The 11,279-nt window shown below is 44.8% G+C and overlaps 1 non-coding gene across 1 annotated transcript; it reads left to right on the forward strand.

The window, feature by feature from the left end:
- Positions 1-1,273: 1,273 nt before the first annotated feature.
- Positions 1,274-1,355, forward strand: trnas-cga (transfer RNA serine (anticodon CGA)). Its single transcript has one exon. It is a non-coding gene; the product is annotated as a tRNA-Ser (tRNA).
- The last annotated feature ends 9,924 nt before the right edge of the window (positions 1,356-11,279 follow it).

Genomic DNA, 11,279 nt, shown 5'->3' on the forward strand with positions numbered 1-11,279 from the left:
GTCATTGGCACAATTTCTCCTGACGATCAACCTGCGCATCCTCACTCCTACCCAACCCCATCATTAGATACAGCCCCAGGAAATCTCTGGTTTTGCTCCAAAGCGAACATTCCCAGCCCCAGGATTCTGTCCACCAAATGGGACTTCCTCACCTCCTGACATGGTGCAAGAGATTTTGGGAAAACATTGACAGTCGGTGGGGAAAAAAATTATTAAGGAAGTAAAACAGAAAACCCAGCCTCCTGCTTTGCGAACCTTTAGAAACCTTTTGGGAACTGGAATCACAGGAGAATGAAGAGTGAACTTTCCGACTGAGCACAAACAGTCCAGACACCTGCCACTTCTTTGAGCCCGGGACATTGACTTGGATGTTCTCGAGACATGAACTGATCTGAGACATTGAAAGGATTCTCGTTCCTGCATATCAGGAATTCAAATCTCATCTCAGCTCCAGGACAACGAGAAAACTCAGGAATAGACAAGACACTGAAAGGGTTGAAGGGAGACGGGCCGGTTGTAGGGGAGCGGGTTCCCACTGATATGGATGGGCCTGCAGAGGGTAGGATCAGACTGTTCTCACGTCTCCTCAAGGTATGTCCCAGGTTTTATTTTGGAAAAGTACAGTCGATACAGGATAATTATCCTGCCAAGCGAGGAAGTTTGAATTCACCACAAGCTCAGTTTAAGGGCTGCTGCAAGAGCTCGCCATTTTCTGCGGTGCAATTGGCTGTTGTTTTTGAGGGTGAAATGTGAAATTGTCGCTTTGAAGACACTGCGGAGGGAACAAGTGCTGTTCTCACTCTACCAGTTCCCTTTTGACTGTACAGCTATGGGTTTTAATGTAGTCAGGAAAATGTTGCCCAAATGGAAATCTTGTCCGGTGAGTGACCACAAAGGTATTTCGATGTTGCTTTAACAGCTGCGATAAAGACCTGGGAAATGTTTGGAATCTGAAACAAAAACAGAAACTGCATGACTGAAAGGAGAAAACAGAGTTCTGAAGAAGTTCTGAACCTTTGATTCAAATTCTCTGCCCACAGATGTTCCCAGATCTGCTGAGCTTTTTTGTTTCCCTGCAATTTATATGTTTGCCGGTAAATGAACATTTATTTTATGCATTGGGATGAAACAACCTGCATCACCATGTACCAAATTTAACACTTTGAAAATCTGTGAAGTGATTGGATTCAAGCAAACCCAGAAATAATTCATCCACAGCGCGACTGGCCTCGGAAAGCCACCTGAAAAGATAAATAGCATAGCTTGTCTGGCAGTAGTCATGGCCGAGCGGTTAAGGTGATGGACTCGAAATCCATTGGGTTATTCCTGCGCAGGTTCAAATCCTCCTGACTACGGGTGAAAATGGAGAACAAATTCAAAGGCTGTTTATGTCAGGAGTCAAAGCAAGGACAGCAGAACTTTTCACTGAGATTGCAAAGAAGGGAAAAGGCAACTCACTACCTGTCATGATAGAACAAGCACAAACCTTCACAAAAGCTGACATGTTTTAGGATATACATTTGCAGGGGCAACCATAGTGAGGCGGTGAGGCGGTGAGGCTGTGAGCCATGTGCTGGAGCTCCAAACCAAACTTTCTCGTGGCGTTGAAAGCGAAATGAGCTTTGCATTCTTGATTTGCAGCAATGAAAATCCTTTCAAGGTCTCACTGAGAACAGCAAACAGGACGGGAAGGTAAAATAGTCGACAAGCTGCTCATGGCATGTGTCAATTGACCAACCCCACCGACCGAATCACTGCAGTTGCTGGGAATGAAAAAAAAACCTAGTCTCAGCATTATGAACCTTTAGAAGGGAGGGGAGAATGAAGCGTGAATCTGTCCAACTGAACAAAGACAGTCAGGCACCTTGCCCTTCTTGAAGAGGCTCACACATTGACTCTGATATTCTCGGGCACATTTGTTGCTCTGTGTACAAGTATTCTATGTATATTTCTCCTATAAGGATAACTTAAATATAAGCCATGTGTCAGCTCTCTACCACCTCCCCCTACCGTCCCCTTGATCATAACCCCACTCTGACCACCAAATCATCATCTCGCAGACCATCCAAAACATCATCACCTCAGGTGACCTCCCACCAACAGCCTCCAACCTCATCGTTCTCCAACCCCACATCGCCCGTTTCTATCTCCTTCCCAAAATCCACAAACCTTACTGCCCTGGTTGACCCATCGTCCCTGCTCCTGCCCCATCAAACTTATCTCCACTTATCTCAACTCTATTTCCTCCCCCCAGTCCAGGTGCTCCCCACCTACGTCCGGGACACCACCCACGCCCTCCACCTCCTCCAAAACGTCCGATTCCTTGGCCTTCTACACCTCATCTTTGCCATAGACGTCCAATCCCTGTATATTTGCATTCTCCATGCAGATGGTCTAAACGTCCTCTGCTTCTTCCTATCCCGCAGGCCAGGCCAATCCTCCTTTACTGACTCCTATATCCATGTAACCAAACTCATCCTTAATCTTAACAGCTTCTCCTTCAACTCCTCCCACTTCCTATGGATGAAAGGAGTGGCCATAGTGACACAAGCTATACCTGCCTCTTTGTAGGAAATGTGGAACAGTCCCTATCCCACAGCTGCACTGGCCTCATCCCTCACCTCTTCCTCTGTTACTTCGATGCCTGTATCAGTGCCGCCTCGTGCTCCCACGAGGAGCTCGAGTAGGTCATCCACTTTACTAACACCTTCCACCCCCAAACTTAAGTTCACCAGGACCATCTCTGATACCTTTCTCTCCTTCCTGGACCACTCTGTCTCCATCTCCGGGAGCCACCTGGAAACTAATATCTATTTCAAGCCCACCGACTCCCACAGCTGCCGAGACTACACCTCCTCTCAGCCATTTTCCTGCAAGAATGTGATCCCCTATTCCCAATTCCTCTACCGCTCCCAAGATGAGATTTTCTACTCCCGGACATCTCAGATGTCCTTGTTTTTCAAGGGCCGCAATTACCACATCCCCCCCAAACAGTGGTTGAATGGCATCTCTAGTGTTTCCCACACCTCAGGCCTCACACCGCTTGCCCACAATAAAAGCAAAGACATAATTCCCTTTGTCCTCACGTATCACCCCATTAACCTCTGAATTCAACGCATCATTCTCCGCCACCCGCAATCTGACCTCACTACCAAGGATATATTTCCCTCCCCACCGTCATGTGCCTTCCAGAGGGACCACTGTCTCCACGACTTCCTCGTCCACTCCACACTCCCCACTAGCCCCACCTCACCCGGTACCCGTCCCTGCCACCGCAGGAGGTGATACACTTTACCATACACCTCCCTCCTCACATCCATCCCAGGCCACAAGAAAACCTTCCACGCTAAACAGATGTTCACCTGCACATCTGCTAATGTGGTATATTGTATCCGCTGTTCCCGATGTGGCCTCCTCTGCATCAGGGAGACCAAGCAGAAACTCAGCAACCACTTTGTGGAGCAACTACACTGTGTTCATGGCAAAAAAACCTCCCAGTCGCGAACCACTTCAACGCCTCCTCCCACTCCCTTGGCGACATGACCATCCCGGGCCTCCTCCAGTGTCACAACGATGCCACCCGAAGGTTGAAGGAACAACACTTCATATTCTGCTTGGGAACACTGTAGCCCAGTGGTCTTAATGTGGACTTCACAAGCTTCAAAATCTCCCCAACCCTGACCACACCCCAAGAACAGTACCCCCTCAACCCTGCTTCCTTGGTCTATCCATGCTCTCTCCCACCTATTCGCTCCTCCCTCCTCACTGACCAACCCACATCCCCACTTCCTTCTGACACTCACCTCGACGAGCTTCATACCCGCCTCCTTAACCTGTCCATCTTCTCTCCCACCCGGTCCATTCCACTACCTACATTCTATCACTGCCCACTCTCTTTCAGAGACCCCTCTCCCTCCCCCATTTCTTAAGAAGTGTTCAGACCTGAAACGTCAATTTTCCTGCTCCTCTGATGTCGCCTGGCGTGCTGTGTTCACCCAGCTCCGCACCTTGTTATATCAGACATTTCTTTCGTCTCTACTTCTCCATCACCACTCCCCTTGATTTCACAACATGAAAACTTTTGTCAGTGAAATTCTCCCAACCTTCACCTGCACATTCCTTTGTTCACTTCCCCTCCCCACCTCTCCCCGTGCCCTTGCTCACCAACCTGAACCATTCACCCAGTTTCAGAGTCCACTGCAGAGAAAAAGATGCTTTGGCCCATCGAATCAGTGCTAGTCAAATAACTATACACGTGTCATTACCAGCTCTTTGCCCAGAGACGTGTCCGAAATGGCATCAACGTAAATGGAAATTGCCGACAAAGCTGTGCACGTCTCTCACCATCTGCGGAGAGAATTGATCTAAGGAAGGGAAACTTGACATGAAAAGTTAACACTGATTTCTCTTCATAGATGCTGCCAGACCTGCAGAACTTTGACATCTGCAGTTCTTTCAGTGTTTATTTTACACATCTAACGAGATTGGAATGCTATGATGGTTTTCACCTCTCCCTTATTTCCAGGCAGTGAGTTTCAGATTCCCACTATCTGAGTGAAAAAAATTCCTCACATCTCATCTCAACTGCCTGCCTCTAATCATTAATCCTTGCCACCCTCAACCTGATACTGATTCCACCACCAAGCAGAAAGTTTCATTCTTGTTTACTCTGTCTATTTCCCTCATAAATGTATTAATCACAATCATGTCCTCCCACCCTCCCCTCTCCCCCAGCCCTCAGTGTATAACAAAATCAGAATTTGCTGGAAAAGCTCAGCAGGTCTGGCAGCATCTGTGAATAAAAAGCCTGTGTTAACTTTTCAGGTGCGGTGACCATTCCTCAGTCTATTCTGCTCTAAAGATTCTAACCCCAGTCTCTGAGGGCGGAGAGATTCTGTGCCGATAGATTAGACTCTGCCCTGCTGGGTGTCTCTCACATTTACTTTTCGTCTTTCAGATTTGAACCATCAGCAATTTTCTTTTGTTCTGTAATCCTAACAGACGGATTAAACATCACCAATAATTCAATTCATTACTCCATATGTCATTTATAGTTTCCTTGAAACTGTGATGAATATTTGAGGCCTTTCTCATTTGGGAGAGAGTTTAAATGTAGTTGTAATGTAACCAGCTCCCCCCAATTCGATCAGTTGCCGGCTCTGCAGGCTTCCAATGCACTGACCGATGTGAGCAGTAAAATTGGCAACAGTTTCTTAAAACAGTGAAACCTCCAGTTGTACAAAGTCTCTTCAGATTGCCGCTGAGACCCTGCACGCAGAATAGACAAAGTGTTGATCGTGTCTCGTCAGCCAAATGAGAATTCCTTACGATCTGTAACAGAAACGACTGGATTTATTGAAGCAATTTCCCAGATTAATTCAGCGTCTGACAGAGTAGTTAGCAGTCAGGTGGGCTGCTCAAAGATGAGGGCAATAACTTTAAAAAATATTCATTTAAAATCCCGGAATAAGTGCTGAAAATGGGTTTTAATGTTCCGCAGGAGTAACAAAACCATTTGGTTTTTCTCCAGCACCATCTTATTTTTTTTTATTTTCTTGTAATTATCTCCCTTTCTCCTCTGCTCGGATTATCAATCATACCTTCCCTTGCTATTCAGCTGTTAACATTTTACTCACACCATCGAACACTTTTTGATCACTGACAGAGACTTATTTTTAGACAGAGGCTCACCATTTCCGACGTGCCACGGCGAAAAACCGCAACGGCGTCCTCAGAAGACAGACACAGGATGCAACCTATCGAGTACCCTTCATCATAAAGTACTTCCCCAGAGCTGAGTGATGGCACCGTGTTCTCCGGAGCCTTCAACATGTCAATGATGATGACCAGCACCTTGCCAAGATCATCCATACACCTCCACTTCTCACCTTCAAACAAGTGCCAAACCTTAATCAGGCTGTCGTTCGCAGCAAGCTACCCAACCTTCAGGACAACATCGACCACAACACCACACAGCCCTGTCACTGGCACCTCTGAAAGGTGTCAGATCATTGACATGGATACTACCATCAGATATGGGGCCACCACCCACCATGTAAAGGGAGATACTTATGTGGCTCGGCCAACATTATCGATCTCAAACACTGCAGGCAAGAATGCCCCGGGCATGGTATTTTAGTGAGACCGTGCAGGCGCTAAGACAACAGATGAATGGACTCTGTGCAACAATTGCCAGACAAGAATGTTCCCTCCCAGTTGGGGAACACTTCAGCAGTAAAGTACGTTAAGATTCCGAACTTCGGGTAAGCATGCAACGTGACCTTTGAGATACACGACAAAGCAGAATCACTGAGTGGAAACTGATTGCCAAATTCCATGTCCATGAAGATGGCCTCAACCATGATCTTAAGTTCATGTTGTGCGACGTGTTCCTACTGTACTGTTCTGTTTCTGTAAAATCTTTCTTATTGTCCTATTTCGACACCGTCACCTTGATAAATTGTTATGACCTCTCTACCTTAATTAGTTAGTACTGTTTTGGATTATTTATTACGTTTTTTAGACTATCAGCAGGCGATTTTTATATCTAACACATAATTCCAGCCATAACAAGGTGTGGAGCTGGAAGAACTCAACAGGCCAAGCAGCATGTTAGGAGCAGGAAAGCTGACGTTTCAGGCCTAGACCCTTCATCAGAAATTTCTGATGAAGGGTAGAGGCTCGAAACGTCAGCTTTCCTGCTCCTAAGATGCTGCTTGGCCTGCTGTGTTCATACAGGTCCACACCTTGTTGTCTCGGATTCTCCAGCATCTGCAGTTCCTATTATCTCTGACGTAATTCCAGCCATTTGGTTTGTGCCAAGCACGGCCTTATTTTAAGTTTGTTTTTGTAATTATCTCTCTGCCTCATTTAATCGAATTAAAGTTCATCCCTTCACCTGTTATTCAGCTGTTGACACTTTACTCACACCGTTTAACACTTTAGATCACCTGCAGAGATTGTTTATTGGAGACTGCACTCAAACCATTTGTACGATCTTTTGATCTCTCTGTCCTTGATCTCTCTGCCCATAAAATCTGGCAATGGGGATTGGAGAGCGAGGTCAAACCCTGCTGCTTGTCCCAGTCTCACTCTGTGTGGAGCTGGGGAAGAGAGAATCATTGATGGATGTGTTTTGAATCCAATCCTGTTGTAACTTTTTCTTGGGTTAAATGCAGGTCGGTGGTCACTCAAATTGCTTGATCCAAAATAACTAAAGTTGTGTGCCCGGATGGTCTCAAACACCCGACTTTTCAGTTTACCACCGAATGCTGACCGGTTGAGCCATAAAAACTGGCATCAACAAGCTATGCAAAATCCGCTAAAGCAGGGTGTTAGCGGAGTTCTGAAGGGCCGTTGTGAAGCCAGAGCTCTTGTTATTTTCAGAGTCTGTTGCCCATTTTCCCACTTTCAGCACCGAGAGGATCAGAGGCCCAAGCAGCCACAGTTACCCAGAAGAAATGTAAACATTGCAAACTTGAAGTTGCCCAGCTCCTTCGATGTTTCTGCCTGAGGTAGATCACTCATGATTTTGGTTACCGGTAAGATTCATACCCATGACTCGATAGAGACTAGAGCTTAAATGCAGTGACTTTGACCGCTCAGTCAAACTATCTACAAACAATTACTGCAGCCAGGCTATAGAAGCCCTTTCACATAGCTTCTTCATCAGATCCTCCTTCTCGATTTGATCCAAGATCTTAAAATTGTATTTCATGGCCCATTTCCCCTTGACTACTGTGAACTTATTGCTTTTATTTCCCTTACCTAAACCAATTATGAGCCTATAAGTCCAGTCAAATCTCCCTCCCATTCCAGTTGGTCCATCGCTTCACAACTCCCTCAGTCCTGAAACTTTCTGGTTTATGAATGAATCTATCTCCTCTGAGGATCCTCCCCTCCTGCACATTGTATGATAATCTCTGTTCGAGTATACCTGGTCATCCTCGGCCAGGAGGAGGGATGTTGTGAATTCCTGAAATAAAAGAGAGGTGTTGGAGCACCCAGTAGGACTGAAAACCTCTAGGGAGAGAGAAATAGTGTTAATGTTTAGAACCGGTTATTCTACTTTTATGTCTGCACTGATAGTGATTGATTTTTGAAGTTTCTTTCACTGAGGCTCATATGAGGACATACATATAAAATATTAAATCAAACAAAGGGAATAATTTGTGTGTCTGATTTCCAACCGAGACTGACACTGGCCTTACTAAACTTCTTTTACATAATATATAAAAAAAACACAGACAGGAAACTTTAAACAAACATCAAATCAAAATTTGGCATGATCAATCGATTAATCAGAAACTGGGCAGTATTGGCCTTTTGAGCGTAAGTATTCAGTTCCCTGTCATTCCCACTCACTGCATGTAATTTTTCCATTATAACCTTCATGTTGATCTAAATCTGACATTTGTATCCCATGATCCATTTCTTTTCAGTTAATGTGAACCGCTTGTTTTGCCCACATTGCCTCAACCAACAGTAAACAGTACAGCTCTGCCAAATCTCCCTTCAGCTTCCATTAATCCCTGACATCCTAAATCTTTCAATGTTTAACCTTCCTGGCAAAGGAATAGGTCTGCTCCCTCTAAGCGACCCTCCGTCCTTCCCAATGTGTGGGTGATCTCTGGTTTGCACAAACCCAGATGCTCTGTGTTCCCGTGTGTGATGTCATCATGCAGCAACAGTAGCACAGTGACGCCACCTGTTCCGTAGGGATTTCCTCAACTGAGAGATTTTTCTCTAACTCCAGTATTTCTGATATCTTTCCAGCTGCAGGTGCAACAGGAGAATCTCAAATTGTCAACAGTGACGTGGTGGAGTATTTTTGACCATTCGTCAACAATGTTGAGTTTTATTGCTGTGCCTGTTACCTGTGAGATGGTCTGTAGCTCTCGGGCTGGTGTGTCTCCTTTAGTATGGATCTGAATCCATTTCAGTACATTGCTCTGTTTCACTTCTGCCTTCCTTCTGTCTCTAATAATGTGAGTAACTGTCTGTTTAATGCTTCTGTTACTCTATCAGATTACGTCCAGATGAGCGTTCCACCACATTTCTTTGATCGAACCCTATGGGTTTAGAAGCTTTGTCTTCCCACAGTACGATTCATACTCAGAAATTATTCGTAATGCAGTCCTCTTCTGTACTGTTTCTGAGCTTATATTACCCAAGAAGTTCTGAACCATGTCATTCCTTCACCATACCCTGATACATGAACTTTGGATCACTCTCCACAGATATCAGTAACTATTGCCAATCCTCAGTTACCTCTGGAGAATATGATGTTTGACCTTTCTGAACCATTGCAGGCTGTGTGGTGAAGTCACACTTGCAATGATATTAGGTAAGGAGTTACCAAATGATCATTAAGGATTAGTGATGTTTTCCAAAAGAACAATGTAAATGTTTTCAGATTTTTGACTCAATCCAATGATCTGACATATTACACAAGGTTGTCACAAAACAATATCTGCTACCAGGAACTGATGAACATATTAGGACAAGTGACCCAAAACAGGCCAAAGAAGTAGGTTTCAAGGAATATCCTGAACAAACAAAGGGACTTTGAAACCCAGGGATGTTTAGAGAGTAAATTCAAGAGCTTATGGCCTTGGAAACTGAGGCCATGAAAAAGGTGGGAGAGTTAAAGCCAGAAATCCACAGGAAGTTGGAAGTCAGGGAGAACAAATGTCTTGAAGGAAAAACCAAAAGAACTGGAGATGCTGGAAAGTAGTAACACAAACAGAAATTGATGAAAAACTCAGCATATCTGGCAGTGCTTATGGAGAGAAAGCAGCATTATTGTTTTGTGTCCAGTGACCCTTCTTCAGATATATCTCAGAGGGGTTTGTAGCTGCAGAAGGAGGTTTGATGACAAAATTTCAAAATAAGGATATGAATTACAATACCTTGGTGCTTTGCCACCCAGAAAATGTGTATGTTAATGAGCACAGGATGACAAAACTTGAAGATGTTGAAATGGGTGATAGTAAACACACGGGCAGTAGATTTTTGGGTCATTTCAAGATTTCAGGAAAGTAGAATTAAGAAGCCGGCCAGGAGTGTGTTTGGGGAGTTAAGTCGAGAGGTAACAAAGGAATGGATGAGAGTTTCAGCAGCAGATGAACTGAGATGCTGTTGAGGTTGAAATTGTATGTGGACTTTGTGATAATGAGTGTGGGGGTGAGTAATGTGGTTGGAAGCTCATCTTGGGGTGAAATATTGCACCATGACTGTAAGCAGTGTGTTACCTGCCAGTTACCAGGGGCAGGGATGGAGTCAGTGGTGAGGCGATGGAGTTTGGCTGCCAGCCTGGATTGACATTTAGCATTGTCGATTTAAATGGGATCTATACCCCTTTTCAAAAAGGAATGGACTTGGCAGCAGAACTAATTTGTGAACCAACTATCAGCATTATTGAGACAAATTGTGGAGTTTATCTGTTAAGAAGTAAACTACAGTGAGAAACTCAGACAGCTATTTCCAGTTGAATGTGGGTTATACTGCTGATGCCAATAACTAGCAGTGAAACAACTTATAGGAGTTTTTGCAGCCTTGGTCTTCAAACTGTATCCTCCGTCTTGGGCTTTTATCTTCTGATTCTCGTTGCTTTCCGTTGCACAGACCTTTCTTGCGAATCTCCTTTATGTTTGTTCTTTTTTGATTAACCTCCCTCTCTGCCCAATCACAGTTCATATGAACAACACTCACCTCACTTCACCACGTGATGTTCTTCATGTTCATAATTACTCCCTTTACATCTCACCCGAGGACTGTTATACCTGTATTTATTAGCCTTATTTCACCGCCATTTCTCTATTCGCTGCCAGAGCGGTATCAAGAGTATCTTTAGCTTTGAGCTGCAGGAAGCCTTTTCAATCGCGACTTATTAAAAAAAAAGGAACTGGGATGTTGTAAATCAGGAACAAAAAGGAAGTTGCTGGAAAAGCTCAGCAGGTCTGGCAGCATCTGTGAAGGTAAAAAGACGGAGTTAACGTTTTGGGTGCAGTGCCCCTTCCTCAGAGCGACTTATTAAAGCCCCAGGATCGCTAATGTAACAATCTTTCTCATCCAGTTCTCAGTCTCATTTGTCTCAAAGTGTCAGAGTCTGATGACAATGACAACAGAAAGCACTGCGCATGCTACAGGTCACAATTGCGTCAGATTGATTGATGTCAGTGTGGGACCAATAGGAATACAGGTTTGACGTGAATGACCGGGCGGACGTCTCTGCCCTTATAACCAATCGGAATGAAGAGAGGGCTGGATCAGTGCAA

The sequence above is a fragment of the Stegostoma tigrinum genome, unplaced genomic scaffold, assembly GCF_030684315.1.
Source record: "Stegostoma tigrinum isolate sSteTig4 unplaced genomic scaffold, sSteTig4.hap1 scaffold_53, whole genome shotgun sequence".
Lineage (NCBI taxonomy): Eukaryota > Metazoa > Chordata > Chondrichthyes > Orectolobiformes > Stegostomatidae > Stegostoma > Stegostoma tigrinum.